A 14,182-nucleotide genomic window follows, 5' to 3' on the forward strand; every position below is an offset into this window, starting at 1 on the left:
TTGGCTTGTCCATTGTATATCACGTTTTAGAAGAAAGTCCGTGGTGTCTCTCCATAACTCGCTCTCTAGTCTTCCTTCCTCTCCATCTTTTCAACCTTCCAAAGCACATACTTTCTCTCTGTCTGTCTCTCTCTCTCTCTCTCTCTCTCTCTCTCTCTCTCTCTCTCTCTCTCTCTCTCTCTCTCTCTCTCTCTCTCTAACACACGTACGCAAACTAACACACAAGCTGACTTAATGTTTACAATCTTTGCGTGTCTTTCCAATGACTCACTTGGCCGAACACGATGTCGATACCATTTTCGCGGCACAGTTTCCGAACAATTCAGACATCTTCCTCGTGCTACACCATCTCCCAAACTCAACAGGTGCACCGCATGACCTTAGATCAAATTTGCTCAACGACTTGTTTGAGAGCTTCTTGCATGATAGACATGCTATCCCGGGTGCATGCCTCTTCTTCCGTACTGATGGGGCCACTAGCGCAATGACAGTCACAAAATTCTCATCTTTGTATTCAACATCCACCAACTCACTTGCCCTTAGCCTCGACATATTAACGGCCTTCGCTCGCTTTGTGACTTGTAGGTTAAAAGTGTATTTGAAAAGAAATGGAAGCGTGAGAACAATCATCTTGGGGATTCCATCGAAACCATTTCTTGCAAAGGGCATTCTACTCTCCGAAACAAGCAATGGCATCACATACCTTCCCACCTTCACAACATGCTCAAGCCGTGCACGTGTTCGATGGAAAGAAGATGAGGTGGCCACTTTGCATCAGCTATCCTTGTTGCATGAGGCTTTGCCAGATATTGAGGTCGTCCGCATGTTCCAAGCCAAACACCCACACACGTTGCACACAACCCAGGCCGTGAAATGCAAGCTTTCACGCCTGAAGAACAAGAAGGGCCTGGTCACCGGTGCTTAGATACGACGCACCCATGCCAAGTTGAGCAAGGCAATTAAGAGATACAACAAAAGCATCAAGGACAAGCCCATTACACCCTGCGAAAAATGTGGACGCTTGTTGTTCGGCCTCCAGCTAACACGTCAGCTTCTACCTTCAGTTGCGGAATCCACTTCAAGGAAGCAAAGACGCTATGTAGATGTGTACGTCTGCAACTAGTGCAAGAAACACTTGACAAGCGATAACAACCACCTGTGGAGCTTGCAAGAGACAGGGTTCAATCCAACACTTCCCTTTGTGTCAGATCTAAACCCCGTAGAGGCACGATTGGTCTCCATTCGTATTCCCTTCGCCAAGATACGTGAACTGACGTATGATGGTCAGTATGGGCTTAGAGGTAGTGTTGTCAATGTGTTTGCCAACTTGGAGAAGAGACAGGCTGTGGTGCCTCGCTTCATTGAGGATGAGGCTTCTGTCCTTGTGGGCATCAAACGGAAACTCAAGTACGATAGATGTTACCTAAGCGGTGTTGTGCAACCCCTGCTCACAATGCGTGCAACCACTACGTTGTTGTCCACACCACTCTACACACGAGAAGGTGTCACCATCAATGACAGGTGGCTTGCACACCTTTCCAGTCTAAGTATGGCTCCTGCAAATACCCTTAACGACAATACGCACGATGTTGAGCTTGAGGATGATCAGACTGATGTCATGCTTCATGGGGTCACAAGTGCGGCAGAGGTTGTCGACTATAGTGGCAAGATTCTTCATGTTGCTCCTTGCGAGGGCAATTCACCGTTGAGCATCTTCACAGACGAGTATTGCGAGGAGTTGAGCTTCCCAAATCTTTTCTTCGGGTCCCCTAGAAGATATAGGGAGGCCGCAACCAAAGATTATCAAACGATCGCAAAGTAGGAGCTCCTAAACGTCGATAGAAGATTCTCCCTGGACATCGATAATTTATTTTTCAAGTCTATCAAAATCATGTCGCAACAAGTTGCTTCCTCTGTTTGGGTGCAAATGCACAAGGGAAAGCTAGGAGGTGCAGTGCTAACTGCAAGGCAAGTTGTAGAAGACACAAACATAGATAGGCTTCTCAACTCAAGATTAGGCTTTAGAGACTTCGAGGCGCTACGAACATCCCCCGACTACAAGGAAAAGATGAAAAAAAATGTCTTCGCAATGATCCGGCAACTTGGACCGCCTACATTTTTTGTCACGTTCTCCTCCACAGAACGAAGATGGAAAGAGCTTCTTGCTGCAACATCGCCTCATTCGTGCCGATCCCATTACAACTGCTCGTTTCTACATCAATAGGTTCAACGCAATGAAACGGTTGTTGCGCACTGATTCCTCCATATGTGGCAAAATACGAGACTTCTTTTTCATCACGGAGTTCCAAAGTTGCGGTAGCCAACATGATCATGGTTTATTGTGGCTAGAAAATGCTCCATCACTCACAACACACTCAGATCAAGATATTGTATTATTTCTAGATACCCACATTAGCACAGATAGATCCATCTTTCCCAATGACCTTTCTGAAGCTTACAAGCACAAGCATCATAAGACTTGCCAAAAGAAGAGCAAAAGTTGCCGTTTTGGATTTCCACGTTTTCCCATGCCATTCACAACTATTATCCGACAAGGAATACTTGAGGAAAACATAGCTAGACAAGGAAAGCTTTACTTGCAACAAATCGAAAAACAACTGAGCCAAATTGATTTACAAAATGCCCCTACATTTGAAGAATGGCTAGAACAAGTACAACTCTCCATGGAACAGTACTTGCTTGCATTGCAAGCAACTATCTCAACACCCACTATTTTCCTCAAGCGCAAACCAAGCGATATATTCACAAACAACTTCAACAAATCAATAGCTTCACTTTGGAATGCAAATACAGATATACAACTCGTGCTAAATGCACATCGAGCTGCGAGCTATTGCACCTCATACATGACAAAAATGGACAATACATTAATAGGAGCAATCAAGTCACAAGTTGATCGCTATGTCGCAAACAATGCAACAACGTTGGAGAGACTACGAAAAGTTGGTAGCACAATCCTCAACACACAGCAAATTAGTTCACAGCAAGCTGCTTACATATGTCTCTCGCTTCCATTGCATAGCTCCTCTAGAGAATTCATATACATAAATACTAACCCACCTGAAGAGCGTGCTCTCATTCTCAAAAAGAAGAACGCCCTGCAAAAAATGCACCCCCACACAACAAAAATCTTCTCTGCCTCCATCATTGACAAATATGACTCCAGACCACACTCGTTCTTTGCCATGTGCTTGGCCAAGTTCGCTTTCACAACCAAAAATCCCTCTAGGCCTGACAAGTTGCTGCAGAGGGCACGCATCGTACGGTACGTTAGATACAATAAAGCCAAAGACCCTGACAACCACTATAGAGAACAATGCCTTCTCTTCTTGCCGTGGTCAAGGCATGAGAATGAGCACCTACCCGAAGGTTCATCTTGGATCGGTGTCTACACTTCGAACATTGAGACAGTGAAAAACAATGAATCACAGTTCATTGTCGAACCAGCTCCACTTGATATGCTCGCAATAGCTATCACAACCTCACGCAACACGAGAAGTGTAAGTTCCTTGAACGATTCCAACAATGCCAGCGTGATGATCAACACCCCATCAAACCAACCGACGAAGAAACCATTTGCTTTGCATTTTCCAAACATATTGGCATGACCAATGAGGATTTCCACACATCAATAAAGAAACTAAACCCACAACAGTGACTCATCCTCGATGATGTCATGCTTAAAAAATGCATAGCGCCATCGGAAAAGATACATCTCTTCCTCACAGGTGGAGCAGGCACGGGAAAAACATTCACGTTGCTCTTGCTCGTCGAAGCCCTCATTCGTTTCTACACGCATAAGTCGGGCCACAATCCTGACTTTCCTAAGGCACTCCTGATGGCATATACATGCAAGGCAACATTCAACATTGGCGGTACAACTATACACTCAGCTTTACATTTGCCTTTGATAACTACGACACACACAAGCCTCAGAGAAGAAAAGCTAGATGCATTGTCCTTACTTTATCAAGATTTGGAGCATGTAGTGTTTGATGAAGTCTCCTTGATAGGATCAAGTGTCTTCTTATTGGCTAACTCACATCTTCGTGCCATCAAGAGAAAACACGACCAACCTTTTGGTGACCTAGATGCCATACTTTGTGGTGACCTCTGCCAAGCTAGCCTAGTCAAAGACTCTTGGATATTCACAACCAAGCAGCCTCTTCTCAAGGCGGTTGCACCTTCGTACTAGCATGAATTCCTAAGTGCTACGAACTAACGATGACAATGAGACAAACCGATGGACAGTTTATAGAGGTGCTCAACCGAATGAGAAATGGCTCACACACCAGCAACAACCTTGCATACATTAACAACTCCTTCCACAGAGAGCTGCCTGCTGACATAACCATATCACACCTATTCTACTCTAACAAGGCAAAGGATGAACACAATGAAAAGGTCTTCGCACAATTGCCCGGTGAGCCACACATATTCAAAGCAATTAACAAGCGTGCCGCCTCTTGCAACAAAACAATAGCAACTCCATTGGATGCCAAAAAAACTGCGGGTCTCCAAGAAACATTGTTTCTGAAGCCGGGCCTAGTGGTCGAGCTATGCGCTGGAAATCTGGACATTCCCGACGGCCTCGTCAACGGTGCAGAAGGCGTCTACAAGCTCTGCACTACATTCTCCAACATGATATGCCTCTAGATTCATTTCACCAACCCTAGCATAGGGCAAAAACAAAGGTACAACCACCGTCATCTTCGCAACCACTCACATTGCCTAGTTGGACGCCAATTCTCCGCATCACACGCGAATTCCAAATTGGCAAGAACTACTTCAACACCCTCACACGCAAGCAATTCCCAGTCCAGCCTGTTGCGGCCCGCACGATTCACCGATCGCAAGGGCTTACACTCAACACACTAGCTTTCAACCCCAAAGGGATTAGGTCTCACGGCCTCGCATACACTGCTCTCACACGGATTCGTGACACTACAAATCTATATTTGATGGAGAGCTTGATACCCTGCAACATTCACACCGACGCATCTGTCCTCAAAGAGCTCCACAGGTTGAGAACAGAAGCAACTTATTCCCCCGTCCAAAAGCAACTACATCTCCACCAAGATACACATTACATTGTCCAATCATTGAACGTCGTCTCCCTTGGAGAGCATGCAAACGATATCATCCACGACAAAAGCCTAATGGCCTCCGATGTCCTCTACCTACAAGAGACTCGACAACATGCGACAACCATTCCAGGCTTTCGTAGGATATCCTCAACACAACTACACGGCATCTCCATTCTGCATAAAAACAACCTAATACCTACACAAATACACATCTGCATCAATCAAACACTTGAAACGATCCATGCAACTTTCCAGTGCGCCAACAAGTGCCTAGCGACAGTCATTGCACTCTACAGGGCACCGACATCATCGCTCCCACGGTTCCTGCATAGCATCTCCAATCTTCTTGATTCAACCCGCACCATGCGACCACTAATCATAATGGGAGATTTCAACATTAACACACTTGAGGAAACCAGCACATATAGAACCCTTTCCAACCTCATTCTCCAGCATGGTCTCCATCAATTGATACACCATCCAACCACAGTACACAACTCTATGCTGGACCACGTATGGGTTAGCAATGACCTGTCACAAACCATGTCCGGCACTAACTATAACTACTGGTCTGACCACTCCACTACATACCTCCTCATCGCCAAAAACCGACCTTCCCTTGCTTTTTGCAGGCCATTGTGAGTTCTCACCTTGTTTTTAATCATTGCCTGCATTGAGTAGTTGTTACAAGGTAAACGTCTTTTGTGTTGCATGACTGTGGATGTGATGTTCACTATTGGACAATAAAGATTTCAGTTTGTTATTTGGCTGAGGTGTTTAAAGACTTCATAGTGTGCTTTTGAAACACGCCTACTGAATTCCATATTTTGTGTGACTATCAAAGGCCAATTAATTTGTTGTGTCTAACTTAATTCTCACACTGTGCAGTGGCTCTCTCTCTCTCTCTCTCTCTCTCTCTCTCTCTCTCTCTCTCTCTCTCTCTCTCTCTCTCTCTCTCTCTCTCTCCTTCCCCCCCCCCCCCCCCCCCCCCCCCCCCCCCCCCCCCACCCCAACCCAAATGACTTAAAGGAGGATTGCGAGCAATACTTAAAATGTAGGGGCACTGTGTTAGTCAGAAAAATGAAATTTATTGCTCTCACTATCCCTCTCTCTCTCTCTCTCTTCCCCACACCCCCCCTCCAAAAAAAAACCCCTCATAGTGTTATTTGGTTAATTTCTTTAAATGTTTCATAGTGTGCTTTTGAATCATCAAGCCTACTGAAATCGTGCACCGTGCAGCATGGACAAATATTATGCATTGTGAATTCTATGTGTGTGTGTGTGTGTGTGTGTGTGTGTGTGCGCGCGCATTGTGCCAATCTCTCTCTCTCTCTCTCTCTCTCTCTCTCTCCCCCCCCCCCCCCCCCCCCCCCCCCCCCCCCCCACTCAATGAAGCATTGGGAGCACTACTTTAAATAGGATAGGCCAAGCTTAACCCCGGGGGAACGGATCTTAGATGAAGGGATACAAGCAAAGAAAAGCATGTCATGATGCAACTTTGTCTTCAATGTTGAGATGTCGAGCTCTACACCTTGAGCTGGCATCCACTACGGGTCTTGGCCGCTTACGGCATTTACTCACTGGCGCGTTAGGTGACCGACACGAAGGATCTCTGCCAGTGATTCTACAGCTGGACTACACTTATAGTGCCAGCCTAGTACGCTTCTAGCGAGTTCACACTTAGTGACCGCATGTACATATGTGCTACTTTTCAGCTTTAGCACTTAGTCATTTTGTACTCTCTTTTCTGAGAAGAAGAAGAAGAAGCTTTCCATCTCTGTGTGCTTTGTGCTTGTCTTGTGTAGCTCTCTTGCATCCTCATTCTTTACATGGTATCAGAGCCTGGTGCAGGCAAGAGAGGCTAAGAGAGCAAGAGCATCACAATCCCGTCGTTCGCAATCCACAACCAGATGTTTTTCGCACAAGTTTCTGAACAGGTCTCCAAAGTGCAGTATACAGAGATTTACTGTACAAGTACAGTGGTTGTATGTACGCTTGATTGTGGACACTCGTTGAGTGTAGAAAGCGTTACAAGAACCACGATAGCAGGTTTAGCAGATTTGCAGGTTTTTGCAGATTGCAGCTATTTTGTCTTAGTGCTTCAAGATGTCTGACGGTTTCAGTCATATTGTTACTGAGAAGCTTGAGAAAAATAACTACCCTGCATGGAAGTTCAGAATAACAAATTTCCTAAAAGGAAAAGGTTATTGGGACTATGTAGAAGGAGACAATGAAAAGGAACTAGAGATTCCCGAGGCAAATGCTACAGCAAAACAAAGGAAAGCTTTGAGGGACTGGCAACAAGGCCAGAGCAAAGTGATGTATTGGCTTTCTATGAGCATCACAGATGGCATGATGGGCTATCTACAGGATGCTGAAACCCCCGCCATTGCATGGAAAAACTTAGGCAGAGTGTTCGAGGTGAACACCAAGGCCAGGAAGCTTCAACTAAAGTCGGAGCTAAATCAGGTTAAGAGGAACAACCTCTCCATCAATGATTATGCTTTGAAGATCAAGAGTATCATTGAGGCTCTTGGATCTATTAAAGTCTCAATGGAAGACGATGACATTGTCCGTGCATGCTTGGATGGTCTAGGAGATGAGTATGTACATTTTAGGTCTTCCATGAATACAAGAGACGACATCCCCGTGTTCCAAGATTTGATTTCTATGCTTATTCTTGAGGAGAAGAACCTTGACACATCTTCTTCTCATGGCAGAAATAATTCTGAACAGGCCTTCTATTCTAACTCCAACAGAGGTAGAGGTAGAGGTCGTGGTCGAGGACCAAGGGGTTGCAGGGGCCAATTTTTGGAAGGTCAATCAAATCAAAACAATACAGGTGGCAGGGGAAACCAGTCTCAAGGCAGGGGGAGTCAAAGAGGTCGTGGTGCAGGATCAAGCATGCAGCAACATACTCCAGATAGTAGAGAATGTTGGACTTGTGGTGAAAGAGGTCACATGTCACGTGACTGTCCAAAGGGAAAAGCAAGTAGAAAGAGAGAACAGGGCAACTATGCATCTACTAGCAGAGATGCAGATGACAGCAAAAACGAGCGCATGTTTGTTATGCAACATGTAATGAATACAATGACTGCAGAGAATTCCACCCAAGATGATGTTTGGTATGTGGATTCAGGTGCCTCTAATCACATGACGTCTCGTGGAGAGTGGTTTAGAGATATGCGCAAACCAGATGTGTCAGGCTATGTGCAGACAGGAGATGACACAGCTCACCCCATTGCTCATGTAGGGGACATACCTCTAAATACGAAGAGTGGGAAATCAAAGTACTTAGCAGATGTACTTCATGTCCCAAACATTACAAAGAATCTTGTTTCTGTTGGACAAATGGTTGAGCAGGGTTTGCAGGTTCGCTTCAATCCAAATGGCTGTTATGTAGAAGATTTCTAGAATGGCTGTAAGCTGATCACAGAGGGCAAATGTGTGGGCAGAATGTTTACGCTAAATGTAGACATGCCTGAGGTAAAAGCTGCATTATTTGCACAGGGCACAGGTGTTGTGGCTGATGTTGACATTTGGCACAAACGCATTGGCCATGTCAATGAGCAGAGATTGCGCAGCATGCAATCAAAACAGATTGTAAAAGGTTTGCCCAAATTCAAGGTGGATGGTATGCATAAAGTGTGTGCAGCATGCCAGTTTGGAAAACAGTCAAAGGGCTCATTTCCACATGAGCGCAATGTATGTAAAAAGCCACTTGAGGTGGTGCACACAGATGTTTGGGGTCCAACCGATACTGCAAGTATACATGGTTGCAGGTATTATGTCTCTTTCATTGATGACCATACAAGGAAAGTATGGGTTACTTCATGCGTAACAAAAGTGAAGTGTTTGGTCACTTTCAAGACTTCAAAGTCATGATTGAGAAGGAGACAAATATGCAAATCAAGACATTGAGGTCAGATGGAGGGGGAGAGTACTTCTCCAATGATTTTTCAGATTTTCTGCGAATGCATGGTATACACATGCAGTTTACATGCAGATATACTCCACAACAGAATGGGGTCGCAGAAAGGAAAAACAGGCACATTGCAGAGGTTGCACGTGCATTGATGAATGAGAAGAACATGCCTCATCATTTCTGGGCTGAAGCTGTAAATACATCTGTGTACATTATGAACAGGACACCTACAGCTGCGGTGCATGATGTAACACCTGAGGAAAAGTTTACAGGTACAAAGCCTGATTTGGCACACTTGAAAGTGTTTGGTTGCATAGCTTACGTGCATGTACCAGATGAGTTGCGTAGGAAATTGGATCCTAAAGCAGAGAAATGTATTCTTGTGGGATATTCCCTTGAACAAAAGGGGTACAGGTGCTACAATCCTACTACACGAGAATTACGAGTGAGCAGATATGTAGTCTTTGATGAGATGAGCAGCTGGTACAGTAATGCACATGGCACTATTGGGGCTGATGTAAAAGATGATGTGGTTGTACAAAATGTGAGGCCACAGTCACAGGTTTTGAGTGGACCACAAGAGTCCTCTTCTCGTGGCTCTGTTGAGAAACCATGGAATGGTAGACTACGTACGCAGGTTACTCCACCAACAGGTACATGGAATGTATCACGAAAAGGAAAGGAAAAGGTTGATGAACCTCCCTTTATGGTTGATGCATCATCAGGTTTTTTACATGTAGACATGGATTCAGATGGTTCTGAACAAAGTCTTGATGAGGAATTTGGAATTCCGGCTGTCAGGACACCTGGTGTAAGGAAAGTACAAGAAGATGCTAGAGGGCAAAGGAGTGACCCAGGACCGTGCAGATCTAATAGAGTCAGAAATCCAGTTCAGAAATTGACTTATGATGGGTATCTAGCGCATCACCAAGCCTACATGGCTAAGGTGATACAGGATGTGGAGCCCACATGTTTTGAGGATGCAGTTGGAAATGTGCATTGGGATGATGCAATGAATGAAGAGATGGCTGCATTGGAAGAAAATGACACATGGGAGTTGGTGCCATTGCCAAGTGACAAGAAAACTATTGGCTGTAAATGGGTGTATAAAACCAAGCATAAGGCTGATGGTAACATTGAGCGTCACAAGGCAAGGCTGGTCGCAAAGGGTTATGCACAGACGTATGGCATAGACTATGAGGAGACCTTTGCTCCAGTGGCAAAGATGACGACAGTGAGAGCTGTCATAGCAGTGGCTGCATCTAGAGGATGGATTATGCATCAAATGGATGTAAAGAATGCCTTCTTGAATGGTGAGTTGCAAGAGGAAGTGTATATGGATCAGCCACCTGGTTATGTCGATCCAGGTTACCCAGATTATGTATGCAGACTTCTCAAAGCTTTGTATGGTTTGAAGCAGGGCTCTATAGCATGGTATGACAGGATTGCCAAGTATCTTGTCAGTATTGGTTTTAGGAGAGCTCATGCTGATCATTCACTCTATGTACGTGAGAGTGATGTGGGGATTGTGGTTATTACCATATATGTAGATGACCTTATTATTGTTGGTGACAATGCTATGGAGATTGACCATGTGAAGGGTCTTCTCAAACAGGAGTTTGAAATGAAAGATTTAGGCAAGTTGCGCTACTTTCTTGGCATTGAGGTGATCAGGACTCCAGAGGGTGTATGGCTATCACAGAGACAGTATGCTTTGGACATGTTGTCAAAGTATGGTATGGCTGATTGTAAGCCAATTTCTATTCCCTTGGATGTGAATGCAAAGCTGAGTGCAGAGAAGGGTGATGTTGTTGAGGATGTCAACATGTACAGGAAGATTGTGGGTAGTCTAATCTACTTGACTATCACGAGGCCAGACTTGAGCTACACAGTAGGCTTGGAGAGTCAGTTCATGCAACTTCCGAGGAAGCCACATTTGGATGGCGTACGACGCACACTTAAGTATGTGCAAGGTACTCTTGACTACGCATTGTTCTATGCAGCAGATGCACCATTAGCATTGTATGGGTATACAGATGCAGATTGGGCAGGTAGCATTGTTGATAGGAGATCTACGAGTGGCTTCATGTTCTCTTTTGGGAGTGCTGCTGTTACTTGGAGCAACAAAAAGCAGCCTACGGTTGCTTTATCGAGCACAGAGGCCGAGTACAGAGGTGCAGCAGTTGCGGCGTGCGAGGTAGCTTGGCTACGCACATTACTTGAGAACTTGGGAGTGCAGGTGGACCAGCAGATTTTCATCCATTGTGACAACCTCAGCAGCATGCAGTTGGCTAGGAATCCAGTGTTCCATGCCAGGACCAAACACATAGAGGTCCATTACCACTACGTTCGAGAGCGAGTGTTGGCGGGCGACATCGACTTGGTCTACGTCAGCACAGAGGAGCAGATAGCGGATATCTTTACCAAGGCCCTCGGAGCTGAGAAGCTTCGACGTTTTCGGACTATGCTTGGACTCTGCGACATGCAGAGCTCAAGGGGGAGTGTTGAGATGTCGAGCTCTACACCTTGAGCTGGCATCCACTACGGGTCTTGGCCGCTTACGGCATTTACTCACTGGCGCGTTAGGTGACCGACACGAAGGATCTCTGCCAGTGATTCTACAGCTGGACTACACTTATAGTGCCAGCCTAGTACGCTTCTAGCAAGTTCACACTTAGTGACCGCATGTACATATGTGCTACTTTTCAGCTTTAGCACTTAGTCATTTTGTACTCTCTTTTCTGAGAAGAAGAAGAAGAAGCTTTCCATCTCTGTGTGCTTTGTGCTTGTCTTGTGTAGCTCTCTTGCATCCTCATTCTTTACATTCAAGGATCGTGAACTACAAGGGGCGGTGTCACTGAAGCTAGGGCATCACAAGGTGAGACTCTGTCGTGCTGGGATCTCTTCCTGTCAAGATCAAGTGATTCGCATCTAGCGGGTGTTTGTAGCACTGTCAAGCTGCAGTTATTAAGTAGGCCCCTTTGCGCTCTCATTTTTCTTGCACATCCAGTTCTCATCAGGTGCGCTCTCTGCCATCGACAGTGTCCTTGCTTGCACGTACTACAGTTTTCAGAAAGCGACTATTGTCTTTGTTGCAATCGCCATTAGTATCTAGTAAATAATCGCTTGTGCTATATAGTGCTAGCCTTCACGACACCTATTTAAGGTGGTTGCCTGCGTAGGTAGGGAGGGTAGGTTTGCAGTTAGGAGCTTCATTTTGTGTTGAATTCCACACTTGCTTGCAGCAGCATCTCCGTGTTCGGTGTTGGCTTGCAATTATTATCTAGAGGGGTTATCTTCTTGCGATTATTATCTAAGAGCGATTATTATCTTCTTGAAGCCTTTTGCCCCTTTTATAAGTCTGCGTTATTGGGAAATGGAACTCGTCGCTATGGTCGTAAGTGAAGATATCGTTATATTCTCACACATATTAGCGGCTGGAAAAATATACGGAAAGGAGTTCACCGTGCCGATGGATGAAGGAGATGGCTCCGTCTTGCGACCGTTGCATGATGCGAAAATGTCGAGCCCCAATTCCCCGAGGGCTACAATCACGAAAGAGGACAAAATTGTCTCGGTTGGAAAAGCTCCCTCTAAGGAATCAAGAGAGAAAATGGGCTCAGCTCAAGGGTTTCAATTTGAGGTAAAAACCCTCAAATATGGGGTTCCTCAGTGTCCCATCTGTACGAACGTAAATAAGGCGTCAAGTTCATCTACAACTTGCAAGCCATGCATTTCGTTTGCTAGCATACTCAAGGGGACTATCTCTAAGGACGTTGGAAAAGGCACATCAGAAGGGTTGTCGAGTGAAGGAGATATCGAAAAATTGAAGAATGCAAGAGCTAGACTTGAGCGAGAGCTTAAGGAAGTCAACAAAATGATCGAGTCCGGCCCTATCAACAACAAAAGAACTTGCTCCCAAGCAGACTACAGTGGGCTAGTGGAAGACGGGTTGGCAGATCGGGCCTTCTCTGCTTTAAAAAAGTCTTTGCCACAGTAGGTGGAGGTTGCTGAGGCTATTATCGTAGCGATTCCACCAACACTTATCAAAAAATAGTTAGCCAGGAAAGCTAAGCTAACGCTTATATTTGGGTTCAGTGGAAGAATCCCGAACAAGTTTGAGATGATTCAATGGCTTCACGGCCCACAAATTCTTGGTCATGGAGGAGCAGTTGAAAGTACTTTTTACCTAGCTAAAGGTTTCAATGAGATTCAAAGAGGCCTCCGATGTGGAAAAGATCCTTGACAAAGGGCCCCTTGTTTTTAATAGGACTACGGTTTGTGTGGTGCCTTGGGAGCCAGTGTTCGATTCAACTGAATCTCTACAGGGGTTTCATACGGTCTGGGTTGAGTTTGTGGGATTGCCTAGCTGGATGTGGAAAAATCTCAGGATGCTTGCTAGTCAACTGGGCACTCCCTTATTTATACCTAGCAAGAGAGGGATGTGTCTAAAACGCCACCTAAGAGCATGGTAATCAATGTTTGAGCTGGGCTTGTTACTATTCCACTAAACTTTGGGACATACTTTGGAGCATGTTTTGAATGCAATAACTTTGGACACTTTGCCAAGGATTTCCCCTTGAAGACTAATGGTACTACAGCTCTGGCAGCACCGATCCCCAGTGAAAAGGAATCCCCGATGGAAGGGTTGGAGAAGCAAGGAAGGAGTAACGAAGGGGCAAATGCAGGGAAGGATAAAGAAGATATGGTATGTGACAAAATGGATTTAAAGATGCACAAAAATACTTTGGAGGAATCGATGCCCATACAATGAATCGCCGAAGGTGCATGCAATAATAATAGGAGCATTACTCCCACTGCTACCCCAAAATTTATGACAGTGACAACGATGATGGCTGTTCATGTCCCTGGTCTGAAAAGATCCAAAAGGGTGAAGGCAGTGGCAAGAGACTCCAAAGTGCTTGAAGTTGTGAGAACAAAGGATTTTCTCCATCCTCCACCCCTTTGAAAGGAAAAGGGTTCACGGTCCCACTGCACAATCCATTTGCAACACTGCAAGAAAAGAAATCCCCTGCCTTGGAATCCCCAGATTCCCCTCAGACCAAGGAGGGGGGGGGGGGGGGGGGGGGGGGGGGGGGGGGGGGGTGGGCATGATTAGGATGCTAAAGAATTCGTTACTCTATACCAA

General features: G+C 45.4%; 1 pseudogene; it reads left to right on the forward strand.

Annotated features, from left to right (window-relative positions):
- The first annotated feature begins 262 nt into the window (after positions 1-262).
- Positions 263-1,822, forward strand: LOC147456005 (uncharacterized; annotated as a pseudogene).
- The last annotated feature ends 12,360 nt before the right edge of the window (positions 1,823-14,182 follow it).

The sequence above is a fragment of the Adiantum capillus-veneris genome, chromosome 6, assembly GCF_014529385.1.
Source record: "Adiantum capillus-veneris isolate H3 chromosome 6, ASM1452938v2, whole genome shotgun sequence".
Taxonomy (NCBI): Eukaryota; Viridiplantae; Streptophyta; class Polypodiopsida; order Polypodiales; family Pteridaceae; genus Adiantum; species Adiantum capillus-veneris.